Raw genomic sequence first — 18841 nt, forward strand, 5'->3', positions numbered from 1 at the left:
TCGGCCACTGGGCTCGATGGGAGTGTACAGTCTTGTGGAAAACTTTCCCTAAGATACTGCCGTTTCGGGACTTCTACGCGGGCTGCATTTCGCTATAAGAAAAGAAAATGCTTGCCTCATACGCGGCGTTTAGCAGAGTGATAGCTGTGGAGGTATGTGAACGCAGATGCTTGCGCAAGGTGGATAGTATTCGCATTTCTGCTTGCACGCCACATTTCTGCAGTGTTGAGCAACGACGGACGCTGCGGACCAAGGAAGCTACAGGCGTCGGTAGCAGGCAACAAAACGTGGACTATTTGATTTTGGTGTATTCGCCTCCCTCATTGACCGAGGCTTCCAGAGCTACCACAGAGCTGCAAGATAGATAGTGATGTAAACGAAAGAAATAAAGCATGATTGTGCAACCCCTGAGGGAGCACAGCCGAGCGTCGTGGTGGCAAAGAGCTTCTCATGTAGATTATTTCAGTGCAGTGTGCCTTTTTACGCCAGCTGTCGTGGTACACTCTCCAACTTCATCGTATGTCTTGCCTACGACTACGCCTTTTCCTCAGGCAAAAATCCGGCCAGATCATTGACACATTCGCACTAGTTTTGAACCTTGTACAACATATTAAACATCACCACTAGCCACTTAGAACATCATGTGCAAGCAATACACCAGCCACAGATTGGAATGAAGTAGAAAAGAGAGGAAGTGCGAGAGTGAGGGCGATGGAGCAAAGAACAAGTGTCGCTACATTGCATATATTTTTGTCTATGGACCTTAGGATGCGTGGAAGCAAGCACCATCTCGTGGTACTCCAAGGAACCGAACACCGACCGCGCACTGCTCTGTCATTGGTAGAAGCGCCTCGAGGGCCGTGCTGTGGTTGGTAGAAAATTTTGCTCACGGTCAACGCACGGTCAACGCCGGATTTTGTTCGCAACGGGGCCGTTAAAGCTATCGCTTTAACACTGCCCTACCGGTGCTAGGTTAGCGTTGTAGATTTCACTGCTGGCACGAGCATTCGATCACGCACATCGGCGTTCCTGAGCCCTTACGTGCATCGGCACCGTAGTGCATTGTGTGGCCTGAGTGGGCAGCAAAGGTAAGGTAACATATATATCCGCAGAACTATTTCGTCAAACTCTTGCCTTTGCTTCGAGATGTCGATAAGTTCGACTTCGCCCTGCCATCTGCTGGACGTCCGGTTAGCTCATATGTTAAGGCTGCTGCCCCGCAGAGGAGGAGGTCCCGGGTTCGGGTCCCGAACCAAGACTAATGTTTCTTCAACTGTGAGGTTTTTCTTTTGAGAACCCATCTGATATTTCTCTGTAGCAATTGCTACGATTGGGTGGATTTCTCATTTTGCCCTCATTAATTATTGCTTTTTATTTTATGCATTCGTTTCATACACCCATAACCTGGCGTCATCTCCTCCCCGCTAGAAGTTCTGTCACGTGTGCGATGACACCCACACACAATAGTGTAAGAAAGCTTTCCTTAAAGAAACAGAATTTTTCTGGCAGCTGCCTTGCCAGAAAGATTCTGTAAGTCTTTCCTCTCCATTTTTCCTTTTTCTGGTATTTAACAAGTTCTTTCTGTTTAATATTAAGAGAAATTTTGTGTTTAAAGACACTGATCTGGTTTTTATTACAGGGAAAGTTCTGTTTTGTGTTAAAAATGTTTCTGTTATTTTAATAATATCTTCACTTGTATTTCACAGAAAATGTATGTGTTAAACAATTATTCATTTTAAGGCACAGAAAAAGTTCTGTCTTCTGTTTATATTTTTCTGTTACTTCACTTTTTTTCTATTCCACTGAACAGAAGTGTGACGTGGCAAAGGCAATTTTCTATAGTGATGAATAACGGGCGAAGCAGGAAATATCACTGAAGCCAACGCTTTGAAAGGACGTTTCTCCTCATGAGGGCAGTAGCCCCCCTCACGAAGATATATTTTTTTTTTGTAGAAACGTTCACTGCAGCCGACATTCCTTGTTCGACAAGTGTTTATAATCTCTAGCTTCCATTTTCATGTGAACTTCTCTCATATTTGAGTTTTACTATCGCGCGTCCCATATTCATTCTAAAATGAGAAATATCACGTTAATATGCAGTAGGTGTCAAAACTAAAATTAGGCTGTGTGCTCAAAGGTGAAGATGTTAAACTGCAGCGAAAAAGGACAAAGGTCACACGTATCACGCGTGTGTGTCTCAGTTTTTACTTTATACAGTTTTCATGAGCTGCTGATAAAAATGGCCAACACTTTTTCTCTCAGTGGCTGTAAGAAATAATTTGTAATTTAGGACATTGTAAAAGAAAATTATTTTTGTTTTATGTTACATCACAACATCACTGTACAGATATATATAAAACAGGTATAATATTAGAACTGTTCTTCAGAAAGCAAGCAGCATCGCATTTCTTCCAGGTTTTAGAACAGCTTAATACTCAATTTTCCAGGCTATAGATGTCTGTCTGTCTGTCTGTCTGTCTGTCTGTCTGTCTGTCTGTCTGTCTGTCTGTCTGTCTGTCTGTCTGTCTGTGTCTGTCTGTCTGTCTGTCTGTCTGTCTTTCTGTCTGTCTGTCTGTCTGTCTGTCTGTCTGTCTGTCTTTCTGTCTGTCTGTCTGTCTGTCTCTCTGTCTGTCTGTCTGTCTGTCTGTCTGTCTGTCTGTCTGTCTGTCTGTGTCTGTCTTTCTGTCTGTCTTTCTGTCTGTCTGTCTGGGTGTCTGTCTGTCTGTCTGTCTGTCTGTCTGTCTGTCTGTCTGTCTGTCTGTCTGTCTGTGTCTGTCTGTCTGTCTGTCTGTCTGTCTGTCTGTCTGTCTGTCTGTCTGTCTGTCTGTCTGTCTGTCTGTCTGTCTGTCTGTCTGTCTGTCTGTCTGTGAATGCTGTATGACAGAAACCTGTTAAAATAAAAAAACAGGCATTTTCTTGATATCTAGCCTATAAATCGAGTCAAAACTAAAGACTAACCGCTTTAAATTATTGTAACTGCACAAGAAATGTAAAATAATATATGAGTTTCTTTTTTCTTTTCAAGCACGCTGCCTTATGCATATACCACGCGCGACGCGCTGTTTGCGGTACTGCTTTGATGCCCCATGCCATAATCAAAATGGCTGCTCTTCGAGTCAACCCATGTCGGCACTGCTCCGTTTCTGTTTTCGAAAATCGTAAGAGGTGAGTGGTTTTCTTCTCAAGTACATTGCAAACGGTGCACGGCGTGTTGTCTTACACAATATTTTTCGCGTGTTTAATACATAGAACAGGACTAGAATGTAGCCCGCAAAGAAAATTAAGGCGGAGAGTGGCAAAGCTTAGCAACTACGTATTTCAGCGTACGCGGTGCTTTGTGAGGTAACGTCGAATTTGGGTAATAAATATAGCTTTAGTTTTTTGTTATAGCACATGTTAGGGCTAGCCAGTTGGCTTGACAAAAGCACTATTCTCTACTCTTGCCTTCTCGGAATGTACTTGTTATTGCTGCGGCTGCGAGAAAAAAATAAAAGCATACGTGAGCTCTCAACAAAGTTCACTAAGCGCCGTCAGCACCTAGCTACGATCAAGGGTTTCGTTTACAGTAGTGACTGCAAAATGCAAAGTGTGACTTTTTTTTTTGTAGTGTAATATTTTATTTGTTTTGATGCTGACATATGAACGCGCTGCATGTGAGGGCACATGGTAACCGGCATTGATTTTGTTGCTTCATTAGCTGCGCTTCGAGTGTTTTAGTGCGTTGCCGTAGGGAATGATTTTGCCTGATTACTAAGTCTCTACATTTTGAAAATAGTTAGCGGGAACACTGGACGGCGTGGCTTTATGTACTCTCTGTGCATTTTAAAAGCACAGCGTGGAAGGGGCTAGTGCCCGAGCCACGAAGAATTGCTCGCATGTTGTCTACTAGCCTCACTTCCTGACTCTGACAAAGAATAACAAAATGTATGAATGGTAGACTGCAAAAATGAGAAACAAATGGTCAAAATTTGCATAAACTGAACTGCAGCAATACATTTAGTAAATAAAAGTAATAAACCAACATGTGTCATTGTTTGACTTAACTAATACTATACAGTTAACGTAATATGTCTACCGCTTTAAATTATCAGGACGATTTTCTACATTGTGCCATTCTGCCAGACATTTTTACGAAAATAGCTGACGTGTAATTTGTTTGACTGCGCATTTCGCGACCAGGCGCAAGGGGAACTGACGGACGCCGCGCGGGAGGGAATTCGACTCCACGAACAAGTGCGTATTCTGCGCGCGCCGCCACGCGTCGTATATTGAAATTGATCTGCAGACGGCACGTGCTTTTGTGCGCGCTGTGTTCTCGCCGTTGTTGCGTTGAAGCGCTAGATCACACGAAGGTCACTTCGCTCGCTGCAGCTGCTGCGCTTGCTGATAACAGCGTTGTGCCAGCGGGTGTCCACGCTCATCGAGTGTGATGTGTTCATGTTTGCTTGTACGCGCTGACACCATACTTGTTAATTCAGTTAGTAAGCGAATGTTTCCAAGTTTATACTGCCGATAAAACTAGTATCCTTACTTCGTATAGCTGTCTACTATGTTTCTATCGGAATCGATGCTCCACCTTTCTGGCGAAAGTGCCACGTTCCTTTAGTTCAAAAAATAAAAAAGCGCATGGACCATATAGCACAATCCGGCCTATTGACATGGATTACATAAAGGAGAGGACTTTACTTGAGCGACAGATTGCAATGTTCAGGTTGATAGTCAAAGCGATTTACTGAATTACTTCATAAGTATTCTATTTGAAGCATATGTACAGATCCCGAAATTGAGGCCAAGAAGTAATTTCCACATGTGCCCTCAAGTTAATAGTATGATTAGTTTAGAAGAGATATATAAGAGGAAGTCATGAGAGAATGTCCACAATCGTTTTTGATTTCGTGGTCTAACTGGCTGCATGTTATAACAAAATTGTGAACCATAATTGCACATACGGTATGTTAATATACCGTGGTAGCGATACCGTGGTAATTACACTTGTAGCTGAAGCGGTGGCGACCAACCTGAGAACTTTCTCTCTCTTTGTCATCATTGTCACTTGTTCCTTTAAAAATAAGCAATAGTCATTCTGAATCTGTCGCCTTTTGCATGCTTGACTGTACTTAAAAAAGGAAATCACAGACACCCTATTTAACCGGAGGTTCACACATCCGCTAGCTTAGTGCATATTGCCAATAATAAGATGAGCCTCGTCAGTGCAATGTTCTGTATAGTCTCTGACATTTTTGAAACAAACAGCGAACACCAACATGGAGTTGTGCGTGCGTTGTGTGTGCGTGTGCATGTGCATGTGTGTTCTGCTTACGCATTGTGTGTGTTTTGGTGTTGTGTACGTGTTGTGTGCATGCGTGTTGTGTGCGTGGGGAGTGGAGGGCGCGTACAATATGTGCAATGGTCAGTGGTTTTTGTTTCAAAGTGTATACGGTGCCGCTGACTGGCGACGTACTAATATTCTGCCAGTTACCTGAAACGAAATAGTCGTCTGGCTGGAATAAACATAATTTGGAAGTGGCCTCCCACACGGTACTCACATACGCACAGACTGCAGGGCTTTATTGACCACTCTTCCCCCCAAAAAATGTATTGTGCTTCACTGAGTTCTGTACAATCATGCTACTGCCATATGTATATAATAAAGCACCACGGTTGTTTTCATGTCAGTCGCAGCATGACACCCAAAGAGCCAAAGTCCAGCACCCAAGCGAGCAACACGGCCTTGCACCAAAAGTTTTCTCAATAATAAGGTGTCTTCATGATTGAGTTTAAATGCAAAAGTCTTAATCAACGTAATTCCCAGACCACTTTGAGTTTTCTTTTTTTTTCCAGCACCAATATGGTTTGATATGTAAGCTGATTCTCTTGCAATATAGTAATAAGTTCGCTGTTTCTGTCTTGTTTTCATGTGGCCAATTTAGCTGTCAGTTTTTCTTGCTGTACAGTAAAACACTTTTCTCTTTTTGTACGAAACAAACTGTACCCTGGTTCTTCGTTCTAGCATAATTTACCACGGTGTTAGTGCAGCCACGTGCTCTTTGCCACGCATGACTCCATGAAATAGCTGGTTCCTTGGTTTATCGAGAAAAAAAATACACCCGTCGCGGTGGCTAAGCGGCTGTAGTGTTGCGCTGCTAAGCACGACGTCGCGGGATTGAATCCCGGCCGCGGCGCTCGCATCTTCATGAGACCGAAATGCAAAAACGCCTCTGTCCCGTACATTAGGGCGCGTTAAAGATCCCCTGCTGATCAAAATTAATCCGGAGTCTTCCACTATGACGTGCCTCATAATCGTGGTTTTGGCACGTAACACCCCAGAATTCATTCATAGAAAAAAAAAAACAAGCGTTAGAATGAAACAGTTTTCAGGTGAGAACACTGGTATTTTTCGACTCAGTTGCGATGGTTAGGCCAATATCTCACTTTACACAAGAATTGCTTTTTACATCAAAAAAGTGTTCGATTGTATCTACATTTTCAAGATACTCACACCTCTTCAATGTGCACTTCACCATATCTGGTGACCGTAGCATAACGCAAACCTACCATGATGCCTCATACACACTGCACACCCATCTTGACGCTATTTTGTGTCGCAAATTTGTGCTTGAAAACATCCCGTCACAAATTCAAAACAAATTTACTGACATGGTCGGGGGAGTTCCGTAACTGGGCCAGTAGTGTCCATTATACAGAAAGATGTGCGTATTTATTTATTTCGCTTGCCTTGCTTTGAAAGTTCATGAACTTTTTCCACCTTTTCCTTCTCTACGTACGCGTGCGATCCATGGAAGGTCATCTATAACGTGGGAAATTGACTTTTAAGCTGTTATAACATTTGGAGGAAAAGCGATGCTGCTCGTTTTCTAAACCCAGTGTGCGTAAACAGTTCCATTTATACACGTGTTTTCATATTTATCTGTCCAGAGATGTTTTGATGTAAAATAAAACGAAAATTCATTTTCTTCTACAATATCCTAAATTGCAACTTATATCTTTGTCACAGAGTGCATGCCCGCGTCCCTCTCGGGATGGCCGCCAGTGTCGCGCCAGCTACAGCGCCGCTTGCACGGCGATGGGGAGAGAGCGCTCCCCATTGTCCCGAGCTCGCACGACCTGTTTGGTCACGTGGGTCGCCTGAGCGCGACGGAGGGACGAGGCAGCTCGGGGAGCGGCAGAGCAGCTTGGAGGACGAAGCAGCGGGGTCGTGCACCGGGAGACAGCTGAAGATGTGGTCGGCAGGCTGAAACCTCCAGGCCGAAGTCTTCGCCGTTCGACCGACAGACGGTGCAAGTCCGTCAGGATCTTCGGCAGCGAGGTACCAGCAGCCCGACGCTCTTCAGATCGGGATCTCGGCAAGCACGCCCCAGATAAGCCTCGTGTTCCAGGCCGCTCTCATGCCCCGTTCACACTGAGACATTCGGCGTCTGGAGCGGCGCCCAGTTCGGCGGAACCCAGTTCGGCGGCGGCGAGATCCGCCGGAATAGCCCCTTCCGCGCCGATCGCTCCCGGACCGATTTTTGCGGCAGCTGCCGCCGGATTGCCTCGCCGCCGCGCGGCGCTGACCAATCGGGGAGCGCGAAACAGAACTTCCAAAGATGGCGGCCGAGTCTCACGTCATGTCGCCGCCGTCTCTTCGGCGAATGCTTCTGCGCGTCATGCATCGCCAGAAAGGTGCTTGCCAACAGGCCGAGCAGTACTGCCTCTTCTTGCTCGTGGTTCATCATTGTCTTTCCAAGTAATGGTGGAGACGCGCAACATAAACACACGAACTCGACGCGAGCGGAGACAACTGCGCAATTTCGAGCCGCGCGAACATCCGGGATATCCCGCGCTTGATTAGAGGTTAGCACTTTATGGGGCAGATGGCGCTGTATGTCTTTCCGGCGGCGCGGTCCGCAAGCAGTGTGAACTACGCGATTTTCGGCGGCAGGAGAATTCCATTCGCTGTAGACGCCGGATTCTTCAGTGTGAACGTACCATCAGAACTTTCCGCCGGACTCTCTTTTCTAATCGCGTTTAATCTTTCATTTGTTTATCCATCGCGTGTTAATTTTTGTATGTTCTGTTAGTGTAGTGTTTGCCGTATTTATTGTCGCGTATATTTTTCATTTGTGTCGCGGATTTTTTGTTATTTCGCGAGTGTTAATGGTTCGCACGTGGTGGGCTTAGTGTCGCGCGAGTGGCGTCAGGGCGTGTGTTGTGTGACCCGCACGCCTTCCGCGAGCTAGGACCCACTACTGGAAGTTTGCATGTTTTTTTTCCCATTATGTCTCGGACATGATTTTATTGTATTAAATTGAGTGTGTGTGTTTTACGTCGCCTCCCGTCTCATGCCTCTGGTTCACGGTCGATCAGGCGTGGACCTTATCGCCGGTCAGCAGTCGAACCCTCACTAAACGCACGCGGGGTGGGTTTGTTGTCGCCCCATCCCCTCCGGTTCGGAGAGTGCAATTACCCCACCAGCAATTCTTGACAACTGGCGTCCGCGACAGCACTTGCTGACCACGATCTTCCGTGACCACGAGGCATAGCGGGCGTAACAGACGCTTATCGCCGAGAGCGGGAGAAGGCCGAGATATGGCTGATGGACTCCTCGAGGAATTGGAGCGCATCGCGGCCGTCGGGAGGCAGATGGGCCTTGAGGGGCCAGCGCTCCGGGAGTTTGTGCGCGACATGCGCTCCAAAGAAGAGGCGGATCGTCGCGAGCGCAGGAAAGCGCGAGCTGCGACAACGCGAGGCGGATGAGTGCGATGCGGCACAGTCTTCCCAGCGCGTCCTCGAGTTAGAGAAGGAAATTGCGCTGTTGCGCGCGAGGGAGGGCCGTGCCGAGAGCATTCGCAACAGAGAGTGCCTGCCGGGCTCGACCGCCGCCGCTGACCAACCTCAGCCCTCTGGAGTGAGCCTTGCTCAGGATTGTGCCCAGCCCGAATCCTGCCTCGTGCCTCAGCCCTTGGGTGCCGGGGCCTTCGAAGCGAACGAGAGGCCGGTACTTCGAGAATCAGGCGGTGTGGCGGGTAACGATGGTCAGAAGGCGGCCACGAAAAACGTCAGCCGCCGCGCAGGCAAATTGTGCCATCGCAGGCCGAGAGAGGCGGCGAAGTGTGTGGCGCGGCGGAGGCTGGCGGGTTACCGCACACCGCGGAGGTACGAGGTACGGACCGCTGGCACATTGCAGAGGATGAGGAAGAGGCCGCGCAAAACGGCGCAGAGGTCACGGAGGCGTCGACGGAGCTTGGCGGTCGCGAAGCGTTGCTCGTCGCCGCGAAAGAGAGCGCGAGCGATATATTCGCTGCGGCAGATGCTGCTAAGCCGCGCACTTCGTGGCACCCGGTTGGCCAGGCGCTGCGCGTGGGTGAGGACTGGGCAAGGTTCAGTGTACCCCAACCACCGAGCCAAAAGCAGGCAACCGGGGCGCGAGGTGATATGTCGCTGTGGAGCGGCTAGTGCGTCTCCCCACCTATGTGTCGGGAAAGCTCCGGGGACGGCAGGAATGCGACCCCAGCGAGCCCGTTTGAAGAGCAGGGGGTAGTGAGCAGGGCAGCCGGCACTATGTTGACATTTTAGATTTGTTGATAGTGCCACGTAACTTTTTTTGTTTGATTGCATTTATTAGCGATTAACTTTTCGGCCCTTCAATTCACCGATCTCTGTTATTTTTGTATGTTTTGTGTGTGTGTGATACGTGTTGCGTGTAGACTGCGCGTACCGGCTCTGCCATGGTTTGCGTCAGTCACACGACCCAAGGGGAACAATACAGTATCATATCAATTTTTAGCAGCTGATTTTCAGTCATGTTTTATCCGGCATTGTAGTTGTGTTGCGGAGTGCACTGACTGGCTGAGAGCGAGGCGGCGATATGCGCGGACAAGTGCCTTGTGCGGAGGACTTCACGAGCCGTGACCCACACGACGACGTAATTGTGCGCGTGACCTTCGAGTGCGTGGGGAGTGCGGTCTCCTTAAGGTGCGCGTGCATGACTATGTGTTAGTTTGAATGTTATTAGAATAACATTCTTGTCGTCGGGGTGGTGTCACAGAGTGCATGCCCGCGTCCCTCTCGGGATGGCCGCCAGTGTCGCGCCAGCTACAGCGCCGCTTGCACGGCGATGGGGAGAGAGCGCTCCCCATTGTCCCGAGCTCGCACGACCTGTTTGGTCACGTGGGTCGCCTGAGCGCGACGGAGGGACGAGGCAGCTCGGGGAGCGGCAGAGCAGCTTGGAGGACGAAGGAGCGGGGTCGTGCACCGGGAGACAGCTGAAGATGTGGTCGGCAGGCTGAAACCTCCAGGCCGAAGTCTTCGCCGTTCGACCGACAGACGGTGCAAGTCCGTCAGGATCTTCGGCAGCGAGGTACCAGCAGCCCGACGCTCTTCAGATCGGGATCTCGGCAAGCACGCCCCAGATAAGCCTCGTGTTCCAGGCCGCTCTCAGAACTTTCCGCCGGACTCTCTTTTCTAATCGCGTTTAATCTTTCATTTGTTTATCCATCGCGTGTTAATTTTTGTATGTTCTGTTAGTGTAGTGTTTGCCGTATTTATTGTCGCGTATATTTTTCATTTGTGTCGCGGATTTTTTGTTATTTCGCGAGTGTTAATGGTTCGCACGTGGTGGGCTTAGTGTCGCGCGAGTGGCGTCAGGGCGTGTGTTGTGTGACCCGCACGCCTTCCGCGAGCTAGGACCCACTACTGGAAGTTTGCATGTTTTTTTTCCCATTATGTCTCGGACATGATTTTATTGTATTAAATTGAGTGTGTGTGTTTTACGTCGCCTCCCGTCTCATGCCTCTGGTTCACGGTCGATCAGGCGTGGACCTTATCGCCGGTCAGCAGTCGAACCCTCACTAAACGCACGCGGGGTGGGTTTGTTGTCGCCCCATCCCCTCCGGTTCGGAGAGTGCAATTACCCCACCATCAATTCTTGACAATCTTACAGCCACTGAGAGAAAAGGTGTTGACCACGTTTAACAACAGCTCAAGAAAACTTAGTAAAGTAAGAGCGGAGACACACACGAGGGATACGTGGGGCCTTTGCCTTGTTGCGCTGCAGTTGAACATTTTGAGCTTTGAGCAGAGCCTAATTTTCGTTTTGAGAACAGCTGCATATTTACATTTCTTTATTTTATATTAATTATGTGACGCGCGATCTTTACGATCGCGCGTCACATAAACATAAACTCAAACATGAGAAAATGTCACATGAAAATGGAGGCTATAAGTGATAAAAAGTGGTCGAACAAGGAATATCAGCTGCAGTCAACGTTTCTACAAAAAAAAAAAAAGAATTCTCTTCGTGAAGACGGCCGCTGCCATCACGAAGCGAAACGCCCTTTCAAAGCGTTGGCTGAAGCGACATTCCTGGTTCGCCCGCTATTAATCACAATAGAAAATTGTCTTTAGACATCGCACTTCTGTACAGTGGAACAGAACAAAGATGTGAAGTAGCAGAAGAATATAAAAAGAAAACAGAACCTTTTCTATGCCTCAAAATGGATAATTATTATAAACATACATCTTCTGTAAAATAAGACTGAAAATATAAATAAAAAATTATTAACTTTTTAATAAACAGAAAACAAAACTTTTCCTGTAATACAGAACATATAACTTTCTTTAAACACAAAATTCCTCTTTATGTAAAACAGAAAGAACTTGGTAAATAACAGAAAAAGGAAAATTAGAGAACCGAGCTTTACAGAATTCTTCTGGCAAGGCAGCTGCCAGAAAATTCAAACTACCTTGATCCAAACTAGCTTGATGCTAAGGATCCAGATGTGTTTTGTGTATTTTCATCATTTTTGATCCTTTTTTGGCAAATAAAATTCAGATTCAAATTCAAACCCTATTAAACACTAACCTCTCGAACACTGCCCTTCAACACACCTGCACCGATGTAACGAAACTTGACCAAGCCGAGGTCTTCAAACCCTGACCTAGGACCACAAGAACAAGCCTTTTCTTACTACTAAATTCTCAAACGTAATCCGAAACGTGAACAACATCCTCAGAAGATGCTATCCAATTCTCGTCAGCAACCAGAAACTTAATAAGATATTTCCTGACACGCCCACAGTAACCTACAGACGCAACACTAACTTCAAGGACATTTTCGTACATCACAAACTAAGGACAAAGATGAAACAAGCAACCAGTCCCGGGGGCCTCCCCAGTTGTTGTACAGGTAAACATATTGTTACTGCGAGACCAAGAGCGGCGCCAGTCCGAAAAAGACGATTTGAGGTGTGGAGGTGGAATCGGTCTCGACAGACATCTTATTTGAGCATCGTTGCCTCTCTTGTAAATATTGTAAATACATGTTTATATGTGGCTTCTGCAACGTAAAAAATTGGTGGAGGTGCGGGGTACACAAGAGAAACAACGCAGCTCCGCAGTGGTCGTCACCTCGGGCTGTAAAACATCACGGACGAAACAGGACTCAAAATGGCGCGGCCCACATGAACACCTGCAATCCAGACGGTTGTGTTGGCTCGCCCGCGGGACCCAGGAACTTTTTGCGGCACCGACAACCTCGACGGTGGAGACTGGATCGCCACGTATGAGCGGTGAGTGCACACAACAAACGGGATGCGAAGGTTATGTTCGCTAACTTCGTCTTCTACCTACAAGGCACGGCGAAGGTTTGGTATGACAACCACGAGGAAGAGCTTAACGACTGGGACGTGCAAACAGAAGCAGACGAACTTGTTCGGGGGTCCCGCCGGCTGGAAGAGCACGGCTAAGAAAGAACTAGCTACCCGTGCCCAAACGTCCGCAGAATCGTACGTCTCTTACATACAGAACGTGCTGGCTCTGTGCCGTAAGGCCGACAGCAATATGGGCGAGTCAGGCAAGGCTGGGCGCGCACTGAAGGGCAGGCGGGCGATGCTTTCAACCTCGTCATGTGCAAAAATTGTGAAACAGTACAGGACGTCATAAAAGAGTGTCAACGCTTTGAGCAGTCCAAGAGTCGCCGCACTGCAACGCCCTTCGCACGTATGCTGTACGCAGCTGCGTCATCCTCTTGTGACGACAGGCTAGGAATGCAGCGACCGCCATCATCCGATGACCTGACGCGGGTAGTGTGGCGCGAACTTGAAAGTCTTGGCTCCCTCCTGTGGCCGTTTTTGCCGCCAAAATGATCCGAACAACTTGCGTACAGCCCCATTTGTGCAGCTAATAAACTTGCTAATCTTGGAGTTCATCGCTTCGAGCGTGTGAATATATGTGCTGACAAGATTGTCCAGTACATATGTAGCGCCGAGTACACATAGTTCCGCGCAGCACCGGATAATTTTTCCTATTATTTCTTTTTCATTGCAGAGCTGCACATACCCGGTTGCACGTACCCAATTTGGTCCGACGGTCAATTTTGAACCCTGTTCCCTGAGCACAGCATCCCAATGCTGTACTCAGTGCTGACCATTGATCCACTGATCCAGTTTGGCGGGAAAATGACTAGGCAGATGGGCAGATAGCTCCTGAATGGTCGTGATGTTCCAACAAATAGCTAATCACATAATTATATCGAAGTGCATTGAGTACAATATTACTACCACTAGCTGCATGAGCTGGATTCGGTGCTGATGACTTCACACTGTTAATGCTTTGTTTTTGGAAACAGTCGTAATACGTAGTTTTTGAAGTGGTAATTTACGCACAATTATGTAGCTCTTCTAGCACTGTGTAAGCTATCTCGCTGCGTAGTACCCCGGTTTACTACGACTAGAAGATGTGTTACGTATACAGAATGTACAACGTGCTTCCAGAAGAGGTTTTCATTGTAAATTCAATGTGCAGCCTAAAAGATGCTGGGCAGATTTTGTAAATCTGAATAATATTGTTTTTCATATTCATCTATTTCAGGCAGTCCCTAACAGTGCAAGGTTCTTTAAACGGTGTTTATACATATTACTATGAATTTCTTTTAACCTGAAGGGCTTTTTCCTGTCGCGGTTGCTGCTAGGCCTAGTCACGCAAGACACCTCGTTGGCGTTGGCAGGTCCGTATGGTTATGCATTAACCATAAATATGGCAATAAATATCATTATCTTTATGAATAATATTACCTCATGAAAACACATAACATTACCCACAAGAGAAAGTGTTACAGCTACATTGTACACAAGAACCACAAAAAATCAAACAATAAATAAAACCTTAAGTTGAACTAACTGTGGGATGCGAATAGAGTAAGCAGCGACGTGCCGATTAGGTCATACTATAAGGCACGACGTGCATATCTTTCACCTTATCGAGTTTTGAGCGAACGGCGTACGCACGCATCTCTCAATATAGCTTCTAAAATAGCTAGCGTTAAATTCGACCAGACCACTCAGCGTTATGGTTTCAAGAAGGCTTACCGGAATTTCTGGAAGCGTCGGGCCGTCGAATGTAGCGTTTCACTCGCGGCACAAAGGAAACAATCGCCTGCCCCGTCCTGTTTGTTCTGTTGCACTTGTGCGTTAAAAGACTACTTATAATGAGAGTCTAAGTGTGACCTTTAAAGCACCTTTTCATAAGTTGAAAAGGTGCTTTTATTTATTTCTTTTATTTATTTCTTTTATTTTTTTTCGAGTAGTTTTCCTTGGCTCTTTTGTCCCTGTTCGTGGTGGATGACTGGGCGTCGGTGGTGGTCGGATATTCACCGCCGATGCGAAGGCGCCGATACAAAAGGCGAATGCTGTCGTGCAACAGAGTCGCGAGGCGCTTGCGTCGGTGGACACCAACTGATATGAATAAAAGGAAAATCAGACTTCCACCCGTTCGTAGCAATTGCTACAAAGGAAACCCATACGGGTTCCTCGAAAGAAAAGCCTCATAGTTGAAGAAAAATTCGTCCTGGTCCGGGGCTCGAATCCGGGACCACCGCCTTTCCGGGGCAGCCGCACTACCATCTGAGCTAACCAGGTGGCTAGCAGATGGCAGGGGAAGTCAAATTTGTCGACAACACGAAGCTATGACAAGTGTTTTGACGTAGTAGTTCTGCGAAAACCTGCAAGGTTTTCGCAGAACTACTACGTCAAAAGGTGGAGAGAACTACTACGTGAACAAGGTGGAGAGAAGTAATGAATAAAGGGAAAATCAGACATCCACCCGTTCGTAGCAATTGCTACAAAGGAAACCCATACGGGTTCCTCGAAAGATTTTCCCTTTATTCATTACTTCTCTCCACCTTGCGGGTTTCCGCAGAACTACTACGTCACCAACTCATATATTTAGCGCTACTATGGCGTCGTGCGAGAGCTTTGGGGCGTCTGATTGTTCATATGCTGGAGCGGAGCACTCTAAATGGATAGCGCGCCCCTTCTCCCGCCTCCCTCGTCCCCTGTGGTGGCTGTGAGAGAACCAAGGTCACCCATTACCACGACATTAGTAAGTCTCATCCCACGCTAAGGGCAGGATATTAGGTATGTTTCGTCATTGCTGTTAAAATCAGCTCTGTTTTGACGCCGTTAGGCCTACACAGATGATCACGAGGTATAAGGGGGGTTTGATTTTAACCCTGCAGGTGGCACCACTGCCTTAGCGCTGATGATGCGTTGACGATGCGCAATGCTTTAAAAGCCTAATCGTTCACTCCATCATTATTTTGTCCTTCGCTGTTGTACGCTACGCGATGGCGGTGTCGGAAACACCGACTTGACCCCCAGCAGACGACGCGAACTAGGTGAACATATTAAGCCATTAGCCTCCAGCGTACCATTAAAAGTGCAGAAAAGAATGGCAGAAGCCAGAAATAGAAAACAGAAAAGACGATGTATATCCCTCTGCCAATCGATATGGGTCCTTGCAATTGGAGATGCTATAAGTTCGCGGCAGCAGCATTTAAAAAACCAGTTCCAGTTGCGAAAGACAAATTTGATTGTAAGCGCTGCGATTTTCGATTTCTGAGAAATAGAAGCTCTCTTCCCATTTCTGAGAAATACAAGCAGTCTTTCAATTTCTGAGAAATGAGGTCCTTCCGCCGGCACAAATAAACGTCGACTGTGTGAATTCGCCGAATTAATGGAAGATCTTGCTAAAGGTCTAGAATGTCTCAATGCACGTCAAATGCACGCGCCATGCGTCAGACACCGGAGCGAGCGACGCCGGCTGCGCATGGGAGCGTTGGCCTGTTCGGCGACCTTTCTACATGTTCTTTCTTTTCTTGGATTTAGGCTGGTTTGTTGGGCTCCCCACGTGTTCGTGCGTTCTTTCTGCACTTCGGCACGGGACTACTGCACTATTGGACGACGCCAAGGTGACAAATCTTGACTGACACTCTGCGACGCATTTCAAGCAACTAGGCATACGGCACGGAACGTAGACTTTAGATGAAGTTAGCGAGAAACATCTCAGCCGTCCTGGCGCAGTTAATTTGAGTTAATGACTCGTACTGGCAAACATTTGCGCCGCTTTCTGCGAGCTCCATGTTATTCTAATTTCGGTAGTTATTTTATGGGCGCGCATGCCGCGCCTAGTGTTGTGACGCAGTTAGCGAAAAGCAGCTCGGCCGTGTGATGCAGTTAGTTTCGCGTGTACAGTACCTTACTGTAACAAGTTCGTGGCGTATTCTCTGACCCCCAAGTATTATTGCAATCGACTTCGTTACTTTTTGGGATACTTTTGAGACGCAATCGCCACACCTGCCGTGGCGCATGGAAAAGCAGCTCTACCGTGGTGACAATATTTGTTTGGCGTGTACAGATCCTTACTGAGACAAGTTTGTGACGCTTTCTTTGAGCCCGAGCATTATTGTAATTAATTTTGTTACTTTTGGGATACTTGTGAGGTACGCTTGCCGCGCCTGTCATTACGCAGCGAAAGACAGCTCGGCCGCAGCGACAAAGTTCGGCGTGTGCTGAATCTTAGTGGGACAAGTTCGTGATGGTTTTTATGGCCCCGCAACAACGTATACCTTTAGGTACTCACGCTTGTCGAAAGCGCGACGAGTGGTTGCCAAGAGTGATAACACGGGAGTGTGTCGCTTGCGCCGGCAGAACGCGCAAGAGGTAACGCCAAGGAGCTCAAACCCCAGGGACTTCTCACTCAAAATTTTCTCTTCTGAACTGCTGAAAACAGGATTTGCAACCAAGCATTTGTGTTGAGTGCGAGAAGAAATTCTGCGAGCGTCTAGCATGGTCTGGTTGCGAGCCTGCGTTGTGGCTACCTCTGTGTGTACGTAGCGTACTATGCCGTCGGTTCAAGCCAAGTTCTTTTGGAAACGTGCAGTCGCTCTAAAAGTGCAGCAAATAAGACCTGCGGGACTGGGCGAACGCTTGAAAATCGGATGCTTTCGTCATATTTTATGTATAGTATGATATGCAGTCGGGTATTTTCTACGCCATCTATGGAAGAGCGACACACTTTTGTTTGTAATGCCACCAATTCACCACTTTCACACGTTTCGCCATTACACGCATTACTACTATAAGGTGTTAATACCAAAATTACACATGCTTGTAATTTACTTTTTCAGCTGGCGTCGTCCGGTGGAGCTTCGTACGGGAATTACTGCTGCTTATCTGGTGCCACAACGTTGAATGAATGCACAAAAAGCCCGGTAGGAGCATTTGTATAGAGTAAAATAAACATTTCCTCATTTCATAAGGCGTCTTGCACCTTTGTAAAATTGCACGTGGCACATATTCTATGGAGGCTTGGAAACATCGTTGGCAATCCTTTTTACTTAATAATTAGGCAATTCTCAACCAGAACAGCGCGCGGGTGAGCAGTAGAATAAAAAAAAATATGCCGTGCCGATCAGCGCAGCCGTCGTAATGCGTTCCAGCTAGCGTTCAAAACGCGCGAACCCAAAACCGAAATCTGAAGTGTAGCTCAGGTATTAATGTCGGCGGCTTGGTGCCCTGCAGCCAATTCGGCCACTGGGCTCGATGGGAGTGTACAGTCTTGTGGAAAACTTTCCCTAAGATACTGCCGTTTCGGGGCTTCTACGCAGGCTGCTTTTCGCTATAAGAAAAAAAAATGCTTGCCTCATACGCGGCGTTTAGCAGAGTGATAGCTGTGGAGGTATGTGAACGCAGATGCTTGCGTAAGGTGGATAGTATTCCCATTTCTGCTTGCACGCCACATTTCAGCAGTGTTGAGCAACGACGGACGCTGCGGACCAAGGAAGCTACAGGCGTCGGTAGCAGGCAACAAAAGGCGGACTATTTCATTTTGGTGTATTCTCCTCCCTCATTGTCCGAGGCTCCCAGAGCTGCAAGATAGATAGTGATGTAAAGGAAAGAAATAAAGCATGATTCTGCAACCCCTGAGGGAGCACAGCCGAGCGTCGTGGTGGCAAAGAGCTTCTCGTGTACATTATTTTAGTGCAGTGTGCCTTTCTACGCCAGCTTCCGTGGTACACTCTCAAACTTCATCGTATGTCTTGATTACGACTACGCCTTTTCCTCAGGCAAAAATCCGGCCAGATCATTGACACATTCGCACTAGTTTTGAACCTTGTACAAAATATTAAACATCACCACTAGCCACTTAGAACATCATGTGCAAGCAATACACCAGCCACACATTGGAATGAAGTAGAAAAGAGAGGAAGTGCGAGAGTGAGGGCGATGGAGCAAAGAACAAGTGTCGCTACGTTGCATATTTTTTTTTGTCTATGGACCTTAGGATGCGCGGAGGCAAGCACCATCTCGTGGTACTCCAAGAAACCAAACACCGACCGCGCACCGCTCTGTCATTGGTAGAATCGCCTCGAGGGCCTTGCTGTGGTAGGTAGAAAATTTTCGCTCACGGTCAATGCACGGTCAACGCCGGATTTTGTTCGCAACGGGGCCGTTAAAGCCATCGCTTTAACACTACCCTACCGGTGCTAGGTTAGCGTTGTAGA

At 47.3% G+C, this 18841-nt stretch overlaps 2 long non-coding RNA genes across 2 annotated transcripts in view; one reads left to right on the top strand and one right to left on the bottom strand.

Annotated features, from left to right (window-relative positions):
• Positions 1-14448, bottom strand: part of LOC140216728 (uncharacterized) — a 32279-nt gene extending 17831 nt beyond the window's left edge. The window contains exon 1 of the long non-coding RNA XR_011893397.1: positions 14367-14448. This is a non-coding gene — a long non-coding RNA (uncharacterized lncRNA). The remainder of the gene's footprint in view (positions 1-14366) is intronic.
• LOC129380604 (uncharacterized) lies at positions 4181-17622 on the top strand. The gene is made up of 3 exons (XR_008608771.2): positions 4181-4233; positions 16164-16246; positions 17465-17622. It is a non-coding gene; the product is annotated as an uncharacterized lncRNA (long non-coding RNA).
• Positions 17623-18841: the final 1219 nt, after the last annotated feature.

Source organism: Dermacentor andersoni, chromosome 3 (assembly GCF_023375885.2).
Source record: "Dermacentor andersoni chromosome 3, qqDerAnde1_hic_scaffold, whole genome shotgun sequence".
NCBI lineage: Eukaryota > Metazoa > Arthropoda > Arachnida > Ixodida > Ixodidae > Dermacentor > Dermacentor andersoni.